This window comes from Mustela nigripes, chromosome 5 (genome assembly GCF_022355385.1).
Source record: "Mustela nigripes isolate SB6536 chromosome 5, MUSNIG.SB6536, whole genome shotgun sequence".
NCBI classification, from domain to species: domain Eukaryota; kingdom Metazoa; phylum Chordata; class Mammalia; order Carnivora; family Mustelidae; genus Mustela; species Mustela nigripes.
Window position 1 is genome coordinate 106,191,056 of NC_081561.1, and position 12,637 is coordinate 106,203,692.

At 41.0% G+C, this 12,637-nt stretch overlaps 1 long non-coding RNA gene and 2 other non-coding genes across 5 annotated transcripts; all 3 read right to left on the reverse strand.

Annotated features, from left to right (window-relative positions):
* Positions 1-2,276: 2,276 nt before the first annotated feature.
* On the reverse strand, positions 2,277-5,562 carry LOC132017442 (uncharacterized). Of its 3 annotated transcripts, none has more exons than XR_009404283.1 (6): positions 5,480-5,562; positions 4,880-5,089; positions 4,697-4,780; positions 4,548-4,613; positions 4,188-4,257; positions 2,277-3,943 (listed from the first exon to the last, which is right to left on the reverse strand). It is a non-coding gene; the product is annotated as an uncharacterized LOC132017442 (long non-coding RNA). The 3 variants fall into 3 exon arrangements; XR_009404282.1 differs by having other exon boundaries at positions 5,427-5,521; XR_009404284.1 differs by having other exon boundaries at positions 4,697-4,800; positions 5,427-5,521.
* Positions 4,065-4,135, reverse strand: LOC132018887 (small nucleolar RNA SNORD50). The gene has a single exon (XR_009404658.1). It is a non-coding gene; the product is annotated as a small nucleolar RNA SNORD50 (small nucleolar RNA).
* On the reverse strand, positions 4,401-4,470 carry LOC132018888 (small nucleolar RNA SNORD50). The gene has a single exon (XR_009404659.1). It is a non-coding gene; the product is annotated as a small nucleolar RNA SNORD50 (small nucleolar RNA).
* Positions 5,563-12,637: the final 7,075 nt, after the last annotated feature.

The window sequence follows — 12,637 nt, forward strand, 5'->3', positions numbered from 1 at the left end:
CTACCTAACTCAAAATTTCATTTGGATATTAGATTCCATCTCAAATCTAACATGTTCAAAATCAAGCCTCTGCAAGATAATACTTTTGAGAAATGGATGGTCATTATTTTGATTGTGGTAATTATTTCATGGATGTATATCAATGGAAAAACTTGCCAAACTGTGTATTTAAAACTGTACAATTTGTTGTATCAATAGTTAGGAGGCAATGGTAGGTAGGTCAAAAGTTAACTGACCTCATTAAAGTAATGCACTGTATTTTAACTCTTATTTTATTCAAATGATAAATATTGAGTATTCTTAAATGCTTTTTCAATTATTAACACTCTTGAAAAGAACTAGAACCAACCGAGTAAGCATAAACTAAGAAAAAGTTCCCAAATAGGTTAGATTATACTATACTCAATTTGGGATTTTGTGATTAAATCCTTATTTCCTGTTATAACTCAGCCACATGGCATGCCAGGACTTTAGTGATGTGTTACTAGTAAAGGGAATAGGTCAGGATTTGTGAGAATGAGACAGATTAGTCTGGTTTTCATTTTGTAAAGACACCCTCTCCTCCACCCTAAGATGGTCCACAAAGCTTCCAGAACTGCATGGCAAACTTGTGCTTTGATCTGATCTCTGTACATATCCAAATACATAGATTCAGTGAGGTGGAGTGAGACTAGAGGCAGTGGCAATATTCAGTTAGGCAATTATGAATACTAAATACCATGCTCTGAGTATCCTGAATCAAGCTTTTGGGAGGAAACATGGGAAAGAGGGTCTCATCCCCAGGGAGGAAGCACTAGCAAAAGATAGGCAGACTATCCTAGCAGGGTAGAATTCAACTAAAGATTCTAACTGGCCAAGTGGTGTTAAAAATCTGAGCCCGAGCACGAGATTTCCTACGGGTTAAGCAAACAATATGGATTTATAAGGTGCATAATCATTTCAGAGGATACTTGATTGGGCAGTCAGGTGTACTGGATATTATATTTCTGGCAACAGAACTAGTTTTAGAAAGCACCAAATGGCAGGTCTGAGCCTACCATATTTGAAGATAACCTGGAAGCATGATGGAAAGCATAGAAAATAATTCCTACTGGCTAAAGCCACACACGTAGACTGCTCATTCAAAATCTGAAATCAGTACTAACCATGCAGATCTCAGTCTATTATAGCCATATTCCTTTATTCCTGAGGTCTTTAAGTCTCCATTAAGTTCTCTATTAAGTTGCACATATGCTCAGAAAGGTTAAGTCCCTTATCCAGGTAACTTAAGGACCCTGTTTGTAACTAGTATTTACCTATTTGTTAATATAAAGGTATTACCTGGTGTGTTAACATTCCCAAAGGATAAGGCTAGTAGACTCTAACAGTCAAAACCTCCATTGTGTGAATGAAAAACATCATCCAAATCTAGTAGTTGTTTTCCATTTTAATGGAAGCTGATATTAATTATATGTTAAAGTTCCAAGCTTAATTTCACTAAATTGTACCTTTTTGGTCCTTATTTGTTCAAGTGTGGACTCTGCAGAATCAAATGGACTAAATTATGTGATTTTCTACTCTATGTCTTCCCGCTGAAAAAAAAAGTCAAGTTTTAGGTAAATCAAATGACCATAGCATTACAGTTGCCTCCAAACACTTCAGCCTTATCTTCCACATTATTTGTTCCATATCTGACCACCCAATTGATACCCAAATTCCCAATTCATCACTCTCAGGTCCTGGGGCATACAATCTTTACATCAAGTGTTTATATGTAAAGATTTATATTCCTCTGGGTTGGTTTTGATTCAAATCCACTGTTCACTTGCCTCAGATATTAAATATCTCTCTCACAGTGCCTTTTGTCACTTTGTACCACTATTAACAGAGGACACAGCAAGTGTTTTACTTCTGACCTCATTAGAGCCCAGTACAGTACAATACATAAACACATTAACTTGATTCGAAGTCTACCAACTGAAGAAATGTGACATTACCAGAAAAAACTGAGAAGGGAGCAATAACTGCAGGAAAAGAGGTCAGAGTGCTCCTAAGGCAAATTTCACAACTTGTTTTCAAGTCCTGTGTGCCAGCTTTGACAAAAGGGCAGACACGTCCCTGAAAATTTTGTGCAGACCTCACTTCTATCATCTACTTCAATAATGAATGATATGTACACCTAACATTTAGCATGCAAACCAGTGCCAACTAGGTAGCTAAGGTATCCAGGTACTTGAGATCTTGGATGATTAAAACCAAATGTAGGCACATTTGTTTTTTGAAAAAAGGCAACAAGGTCACTAATCCAAAGCCTCTTTAATTTAGGAATAGCATTGAGAAATTACAATTTCAGTAGTTAGTATTTTGCCAAATCACTCCACATCATATACATTATACCACTGATCTTCAAAAGTTTCTAAGTAGTCTTAAAGCCACACAGCTTTCCCAATTCCTTCTGGTAACATCAAGATACCATGTGTAATCCATTATGCCAAATGGCTTTTCCCATTGCTGGATTTCAAGTCTTAAGGCCTCATTAAAGGGACCACACCCTACTCTCAGTTTAGACACCTCACACTTCCTATCAAAAAGACTGGTTCGTATTTTCTGCAGACAACTTGTAATTCATTGAACCTATAATTTAATAGTGTGTAGGGACTCAGAATACTTGATCTCTATGTGGTGGCATAAATACCTTCTATTCTAGTTTGGCTGCAATAAACTATTTCCTATGTGTATTCTGTACACCATTTTAATACGCGAGCAAATCCACTCTGTGCCTGACCAATAACCCAACATGCTTGTCAAATCTCATGAGCCTCTTCTGAGCTACATGGGTCCAAAACTGAATTTTCACTAAAAGCCAGGAAAATATTTTGGGAAAAAATACAGCTCATTATAAGCTGACAAAAATTCTATTATTTTGATTGACACAGAAGTATGGGCTTAAGAACAACTTACTGGGACGCCTGGGTGGCTCAGTTGGTTAAGTAGCTGCCTTTGGCTCAGGTCATGATCCCAGCATCCTGGGATCGAGTCCCACATCGGGCTCCTTGCTCAGCAGGGAGCCTGCTTCTCCCTCTGCCTGCCATTCTGTCTGCCTGTGCTCACTCTCTTCCCTCTCTCTCTGATAAATAAAATCTTAAAAAAAAATAATAAATAAAAAAAAGAACAACTTACGTATACAGCTATTTATGGAAAATGATCATGCATGGGGCCCATCTTGGTTAGATCAGATGCTATTACAGTCTACATTCTGTGCAATGTTTGACTACTTTAAACTCCCTTATCTTCCTCCATTACCCATAATTGTTACACTGTGCTCTCTTCATTTTCAGCATTCTACATTTCCCATCTTGAGCATCCTTTCAAAATACAATTGCATTAGGACCAGTAATCACTGATCATTTTGATACTTGGTATTTTTCTCTCCCCTAACAGGCAGTCTCTCCATTTTGCTCACCATTAGCCCAGGAATACTTAGTACCACACAAAAAGCCAATATGATTTGTACTTATTCAGTGATACTGCCAAACCAAGTCATTTCGCCAAAAAAAACCCCAAGGATTTTCCCACAATACTCCGATTTTCACTCCACTTTAATTACATCCACATACTTTAAATTCAACAGGTGACCAAAGGCAAAGCATTCAGAGTGATCTGATTACAAGTCTGGTTAACTGGAGAAAAAAAAAAAAGACTTCACCATAAAAATTAGTTCTCTACACATTCCTGTATTTAAAATAGAACTAGATCTACAAAGCAATCTGACTAACAGGTTGTGGCTAGGGCAGTGTGACAAAAGTAAGAGGCTTAATTCTTATGGATACATTCGATTTGATTATTTGTTTACAGAAATAAAAATGAATATATGGTCTTGATTTGTAGGTTTTCTTTCCATGCCAGTAAAAATGAAGAGCCTTTCCTTATGTTTTTCATACAAGTAAATCTGGTGGCATTTGCCCTAGAAAAGGAAAAACATTTGAGATTTACAAGACTATTAACATCAGAAGAGCATAAGAATTCTTAAAATAAAAAACACAAAAAAACAAAAAACAAAAAAAACTTTGTCCTCATAATGGTCTATCTCAGAAGCCAGATCCGTATTAAGTTTTCTCAACAGATATTCAGGTTCGGGATAAGATCATCACAGATTAAGACCAAGGACAAAATACTGACCAACTATTAAATAAAAAATCTCCACTCACAGAAATGAGTTATGCCTTAGGAAGGTTACTGCAAACTGGCATCTTTCCATGAGCAGACAGCGACACCTCACTGTTGGCAAAGAAAAAAAAAAAAAAACCCACAATAAAACACACTGTCCATCATTGTGAGGTAGCAGTTTTCTCCCTACAAGTTTTATGACCTAACAGAACCTTCTCATTTATAAAACCCAGACAACAAAACTTATTGGTCTTATCTCAGAAGCCGAATCCGTACATGCTTCTCTTCAGGTAGTCAGCTTCGGGATAGGTTTCATCACTGATTAGACCATAATCCATAGGAAATGTTAAATGGGAAGTACTGTACTAGAAGTAGTGTAGCAGATTTTGTAAACCACACACCTTACAAGCAAGGTTGCTCCTCTGTGACATTTACAGCTCCATTATTGTTCATCAATCTCCAGGATGCTGTTCGAGAACAAAAAAATTTCTTCACTTTATCTACATTATGGATTAAACATACTGAATTCAAGGACTAGCCCAACACATACCTGGGTTAAGATCGTCAGGTTCCAATCAGGTCATTTCCTAGCAAATATTCTCTTGGATATTTGTTTTGGAATTTCCCCCTGCACCTATCAAGAAATTAAGAAAACTTCAAGGATACATCTTTTCCTGTGTATCAACAGGTTTACTTCTTCAGTTTAAAAACTAAGCTCTCAAATCGTCCTTACCTCATTATCTCCCGGTAACAGCTCCTTTACACCACAGAGAGCCCACCGTTCCCGCAGCGGACCAATTATTTTGAAGATTAAGCGTTTTCACAGAATGCCAGATCCCTGCCTCTTTTACTAATCTGGTTTGCACACAGCGCCATCTGGGCACAGTACAGCTCAATCTCAGACAAGGTCGGGGACCGCCCATTTTCAAACGATCTTTCTGATCTGCGACGAGAAAGAAAAACAATCGTCTTAGTAGTAAAGGCTTCATATTCCCAAAGTAAAACTAAGTCTCTGCCCCAAATCCTGGGAATAGGGTTGTTCTTCCGCCGCCGCCGCCCAGGTTCCACCAGCCGGGCGTCCGCCCTTAAGAAGGCCGCGCGCAGCGCTCGTGGCTATCAGCACCAGCCTCCGCACGCCTGAACTCGAAGCCTGCCGCCGCCGCCGCCGCCACCATCACGCAGGACACGTGGCGGTCTGGCTGCGTGTTTCCCACGTGCAACTTTCGAACCCAGAGCACCCCAAGATCAAAGGTCTAAAATCTCAAAGAGCTGCAGCTAACCTCATCCCGCGCCAACTTCGCCCGCCAGGTACTCGCCCGCGAGGCCCACTCACCCACAACCTAGACCACACTTCCCAAGTCCAGACGTAAAAGACCGAGCGGCGTCTCCAGCAGTTCCCTTTATAGCCTCTCCTGAGTCAGGCAGAGGTCGCCACGCCCCCTCGCATCTATTGGACATGGGAGAGGACGGGGCGTGGCCGTTTCCTGAAGGAGGAGAGCGGGAGCGCGCGCGGCGCCTCTTTTCTTTCGGAGGCTCGTTCCGGGGCGTGGTGCGAGCGTCGCCCGCTCGCCGCACGCTCGCCCAGTCCCCGGTGCGCGCCCGCTGCGCGCGGCGTGCGGTCGCTGTCGAGCCTGGCTCTACGTGGCGCGGGAGTGGCGCCAGAATTCAAACTAACTGCTGCAGTGGGAGGCGAGACTGCCGCCCGCTCCGGGCCAAGTCTGCCTAGAACAGATTGGCCGGCTCGGGGCCCGGGGTTTTGCAGTGCCGGGCGGCCTCAGCGTACCACCCTCTCGAGAAATCGGACTGGTTAGCGGGCGCCGCAAGAGCGGGCGGGCACTGGCCTCCGCACGCCCGGAGAGAGAAATTGCCGTGCGGAAGTGCTCGGGTGAAAAAAGCACCTGAAAACGTAGCATTTCTGCAGTCCACGGCGAGAATACCGCGCCTCCCCAGAGAGCCGGCCGGCGACGCTGCACGCGGCCCAGCTGCGCCCCAGTGCGGGCGCCCCAGTGCTCCCTGCGCTGCCGGACCTACCCCACCCCCGCGTTTCCTTGTGCCAGGCACTGCAGTTACGCGATCAGCACCTAGAATTCCCGAGACAGCCAACCTGAGAGGTAAATACCCCATTTGGCAGCGGAGAAAACTGAGGCCCTAAAGCAGCTAATTTGCTTAAAATCGTACAACTGAACAATTTTGCAGTTTTTAATTTCTTTGTGCTAAGTTCGCTAAAATGAGTGCAGGAGAAAGTTAAATTTGAGAAATACCCCGAATACTATATACAAATGGCTCAAAAAAATTCAGTAGCAATGATTGTATTAATTAGTATGTGTGAGCGAATACGTGTATATGCACACGCAAGCACACATGATATTTGAACATTCTAGAATCTGAAAATTCAGGTCTTCATGGCACTCATGACTAATGATTATTTACGTATGGGTTTTTTTTATTGTCCTACCCATGTGTAAGGAACATACCGTTTTGTGTCCGTTCTTTATTTTCATCTTTAGAACAGTGTACGGTCTGGCATAAAGTAGGTTGTTGGTAACGACTGGTTGAAAAATGAAAGTATATATGATGGCCTTTTAGAAAATTAATTTAGAAATAAATTTAGAAAACTTAGAAAATTAAAGACCAGACTGCAGATTAAAAGGTAATAGTGAAAAGCAAATTTCTGTAACAGGAACCTAAGTGATGAAGTGATTACTTGCCTAGCTAGACATTATGTAGATTTTTTAAAAAGTATTTTGTAATGTAAATGTATATTTACATGTTGCTCATAGTGAAGAAACTAAAACAGTACAAAAGGGTATAAAAAGCAAAAAGTTCCTTTCCATATCACTGGGACTCTCCCCACTGTTAACAGTAACCACTGTTAATATTTTTAAAATTTCTATGCATATACAAATATAGGTACATATTTTTTCATATTTCATATCTGCAGATAAGATCTGTATGCTTTTCTGCTTGCCTTGCCCCCCAATAAATCTAGATTCCTCTCTGTATCAATACATATAGACGAACTTATTCCTTTTTTTTTTTTTTTAAGATTTTATTTACTTATTTGACAGCCAGAGATCACAAGTAGGCAGAGAAGCAGGCAGAGACAGAGGAGGAAGCAGGCTTCCTCATGACCAGAGCTGAAGGCAAAGGCTTTAACCCACTGAGCCACCCAGGCACCCCTAGACAAACTTGTTCTTGTTTCCAGCTGTGTAATATTCAGTTGGATGTATGGTAATTTATTTCCTCAGTTTCCCATTTTTCAATTTCAAATAGTGCTGAAGTGAATTTCAGATATAGTGAGCTTGTGAGAAGATCTGCAAGATCGGTTTCTAGAAGTGAGTCACTTAAGTTTCTGATAGATATTGCTTAATTGTTCCTACCATCCTTCCATTCCCACAAAATGGTTGTGTTGTGTTTATATTTTGAAGAGTGTTTTGCTAACTGAAAAACATACATATGACTTTATGGGATGGCCATTATACCCCAATGAAATTGAAAGCTGTTACTCTGTTATCTTTGAATCACTTCTGTGTTGGAGACTACGGAAATCATCTGGTCAAAAGCAGTAGAAAACAGTGATTGCCTACCCTGAATTATCAATTGAATTACTTGGAGAGCTAAAAAAAAATACCAGATTTCTGTGCCTAAACTTGCAACTACCAAAGCAGAATCTCCAAAAATGGGAGCCAGGAAATATTTCAAACAAGCATATGAGCCAGAGCTGTTCTACAAGAGCATAAGATGAACCCCAAATGTGAGTTGCATATGTAATTTTAAATACTGTAGTAGCCACATTTTAAAAAATAAAAGAATCAGAAATTATTTCTAATACATTTTATTTAATGCAATATAACCAAAATATTTTCATTTCAATACACGATTAGTACAAGTTATTGAGATATTTTACATTCCTTTTTTGTATTCAATCCTTGCAATCTAGTGTGTATTTTACAGTCACAGCACATTTTGGTTTGACTGTCCACATTTCAAGTGTCCCATTATTGTATGGCAAGTGGCTACTGTATTGGATAGCACAGGTCTACAGTCATTCATATACATTTAGAAATTCAAGAACAGCTGTTTTAGGGTAAGTGTGGTACTGCATAACTGAAACATATTCCAGCCTTAAAAAAAGAAAAATCCTTCCATATTAACTTTTGACTCAAACTAGGAGTAACAAATGCAGAATGAATTGAATCTAGAACTTGCCTATTGACAGCACTCCCCTCCAGTGAACATGTGCAATGACTGTGAAGCGGTATACAGCTCATTCAAGGAGTTTATCTCATCAAAGAATGTAGAAACATACCAGGAGATGAAGGCACCTGTCGTTGCTTCTTACACCTAAAACAGTCAAGCAAATTGCTGCCAAATATTCGAAATGATTTAAGAAAGACCATATGAAGGTCAGAACTGAAATTAAACATGTATGCTTTAGTATGCTAAAAATAAGTTTTCATATTCTTAACACACTTTTATTTTAAAGATTTTATTTATTTATTTGACAGAGAGAGACAGCGAGAGAGGGGACACAAGCAGGAGGAGTGAGAAAGGGAGGAGCATACTCCCCACTAGCAGGGAGACTGATGTGGGGCTTGATCCCAGGACCCTGAGCCGAAGGCAGATGCTTAACGACTGAGCCACTCAGGCATCCCCTCTTAATACACTTTTAGATACAATCATCATTTTAATAATTTTTTGGAAAAAATGTTCACTGAGCCCCTGGTGCATTCCATGTTCTTCAGGGAAAGCTAATAATACACAGAAGAGGGGTGCCTGGGTGGCTCAGTGGGTTGAAGCCTCTGCCTTTGGCTCGAGTCATGGTCTCAGGGTCCTGGAATCGAGCCCTGCATTGGGCTCTCTGATCACCGGGGAGCCTGCTTCCTCTTCTCTCTCTGCCTGCCTTTATGACTACTTGTGATTTCTGTCAAATAAATAAATAAAATCTTAAAAAAAAAAAAAAAAAAGAAAGATGCCCTTAATCACTTCCTATTAAAAAAAAAAAAGAATACACAGAAGACCTTGTCCTTCCTGAAAGAGTTTATAGTTTAATAAGAAATGTTTATCTGACTTTAGATACCTCTGTTTTAAAAATTAGCCATTAAAGACTTTTGGATAAGATCATAATGTGAACCAAATAGTGTTTTGGAAAAAGAGTAAAAGCAGAGTTTAGAAATCAGTGTAGTCATTTAGATGAGATATTATGAGGGACGCCACTATAATTTTTGCCATGGTAATGGAAGGCAGGGAAGAAAGCAACACACAGAACCTAGGTGCTGTTAGGTTCTTCTGCACATTAGTTCATGATCATAATCTTCAGAATAATCCTGGTGTATATTTTTAACCTTACAGTAGTCATGGAAAAAGTAAGGCATAGAAATTTCGTTAACTGGGGTGCCTGTGTGGCTGAGTTGGTTGAGTGGCTGCCTTTGGCTAGGGTCATAATCTCAGGGTTCTGGGATCGAGTCCCACATTGGGCTCCCTCCTCAGCAGAGAGCCTGCTTCTCCCTCTCCCTCTACCTGCTGCTCTGCCCTTGTGCTGTCTTTCTCTCTCTCTGTCAAATAAATAAAATCTTTAAAAACAAAACAAAAAAGAGCTTTAAAAAAAGAAAAGAAATTTCAGTTAACGAACATTCCCAAATCTCTCTCCAAATTCATACTGTCATGAAGACATGATATTGGTGTGTTGAAGGAAGAAATAGGAGGATGTGATGTGATGTGGGAGTAGCATGGAGCCTGGGCAGCCAAGAGAACAGCAACCCCATTGGGTGGAAGAGGGAAGTCAGTTACTGATTTGGGAGAATGGAAAAGATTCATTTCGCTTGTGTTAAATATGGAGTGGAACACTGAGTTACATATCCAGTGGATCATCAGAAATTTAGAAATGAAGTCCAAGGGCACTGGGTGGCTCAGTTAAGTGACTGCCTTCAGCTCAGGTCATGATCCCAGTGTCTGGGGATTGAGTCCCGTTTCAGACTCCCAGCTCCGCAGGGAGTCTGCTTCTCCCTCTCGTGCTCTTTCTTACTCGCTCGCTCTCTCTCAAATAAATAAAATCTTTTTTTTTTTTAAAGATTTTATTTATTTATTTGACAGAGAGAAATCACAAGTAGATGGAGAGGCAGGCAGAGAGAGAGAGAGGAGGAAGCAGGCTCCCCGCCGAGCAGAAAGCCCGATGCGGGACTTGATCCCAGGACCCTGAGATCATGACCTGAGCCGAAGGCAGCGGCTTAACCCACTGAGCCACCCAGGCGCCCCTCAAATAAATAAAATCTTAAAAAAAAAAAAATTAAAAAAGAAGAAATGAAGCCCAGAGAAAAGTTAGAGCTGGGGTGCCTGGGTGGCTAAGTGGGTTAAAGCCTCTGCCTTCAGCTCAGGTCATGATCTCAAGGTCCTGGGATCGAGCCCCGCATTGGGCTCTCTGCTCAGCAGGGAGCCTGCTTCCCGGCCCCCACCCCCCCTGCCTGCCTCTCTGCCTACTTGTGATCTCTGTCTGTCAAATAAATAAAATCTTAAAAAAAAAAAAGAAAAGTCAGAGCTAGAGAAGGACAAATAAATATAGAGAGGATGACTGAAGTTTTGTGCACAGACAAGTGTGCAGAGAAAAGAGAAAAGTGCCAAATGCAGTAGCCTAGCGCCAGTACCATAGGGTGTAAAGATACCCTACAGTAGACAACTTTTGAAAACATTTCAATATACATAAAGGTCTGGGCATATAATGCATGAGAATAAAGTTCACTATTACAACTTTTGCTAAAATCATGGTAGAACTATATATGCCACATTAAGTAGGGTAAGCATAATTATTCCAAAACAGAAAAAAATCAAACTTCAAAAATTAGGATGAAAGAATCTTAGAATAATGTCTCTTTTCCAGTTTCTAAACTGAACTAGTCAGTAAGCTCTAGGTTTGATGGCAGAATAGACAAATGTGAATTGAAGAAAATCTTGTGAATACTCTATGAAATAGTAAAATGTTAAGTTCATGAAATAAAGTTAAAGAGCTTACATTAGGGGGAAAGCCTCATATATGTGGAAATGTCAAGAGCAGTTTGATACATGAGTCTGAAGTTCAGAGGAGAGGTCAGGGCTCGAGTGTCACTGGCATGAATAAGATATTTAAAGCATGACACTGAGATCATCAGGGAAAGAGTATAAATAAAGAGGAGAAAGCCCAGGACAGAGCAGAACCTTGGTGCACTGCTTAGTTTAGAGTTCTAGTAGAGAAGAAGTGCCAGCAAAGGAGACCTCTTAGGTGTAAAACTGGAGAGTATGATATCTCGAAATGAAATGAAGAGGGAGAGAGATACATCATTTGGAATGCTCCTGAAAGGTCGAGTATGATAACAGAAATGACCATTGGGTTTGGCAACACGAAGAACACAGTCCCAGCAAAATAGTGATGATGGAAGCTCAGTTAAAGAGGACTGAGGAGAAAATGGATGAGAAGTCAGAAGTGGGTCAGTAGCTAGAGAGGGTCATATGTCACAGGACTCCTTTTTAAGGCAAAAAAAAAAAAAAAAAAAAAGTTGTAGGTGCAAAATCCTTAAGAAGAGGAGATCCTTTCCAGAATAAAGATGGAGGTCTTTGACTGGACCAAGAACACTTCATTTGTTTCATTTGTTAAAAGATAAGGCAGGTGTTGGGAAAGGCAGTCATGCACAGCCCACTGACCCTTGCAGAACTGTATAAGAGTGTACCTTGGGCCTGGAACATTTTCTTTCATGGAGATAAAGAGTCCTAACAGCCTGTGCTGGGCATATGGACTTGTCTGGCATTATCTTTCCCTACTCAGGATTTAATACGTACCTCTTTTTTCCGCTTAAAGCGTGTGCATCATTTGGCACCTGGGCAACCCCATTGCTTTATCTGTTCTTGGTGGGAAGGGAAGGACATTTTTCACCTGCTGCATAAAAAGATTGATTGAGTACAGATCACCTCCTTATGTCATCTTCGGGGCAAGATGCACTGGCCATGATGGACTGGCAGTCACTGTTGAAGCTGATCTTGCTTGATTTCTTCTCTGTGAATAAAGTGCTGTTCCATCCAGTGTCTGTGTGAGTCATGTCTTTCTTGGCAATGCAAGCCCTACAGACATCTTGCTATTGCTTTTCCTGGTGGTTGACAACAGGTGTTAGTTGCTCAACAGTTTAGGGCAGTGAGCAAGGTCACCAGAAATGTTAGTACATGATGCAGACGAACAGCGTTCATTAGTCCAGCCATCCCAGGGTGATGTCAGCTCCCAGGGGGGTGATTATCGGCTGGCTGAGTACTGGGCTCTCTCTGGCCTAATGGGAATGTAGGTAAGATGTAGACAATTTCCCTGTCAACAAGGATAAACTATTATGATGGCTAAGGGCAGAAAAGCAAGAGGTGGGCCCTAAAAACTGGAAAATTAACCTGGCTTCTGGCCACCTTCATACACCCCCACTGTCCTCTAATTCCCACATGCCAGAAGCTGCAGATGACACTCAAGGGGAATCAAAGGCCCCCG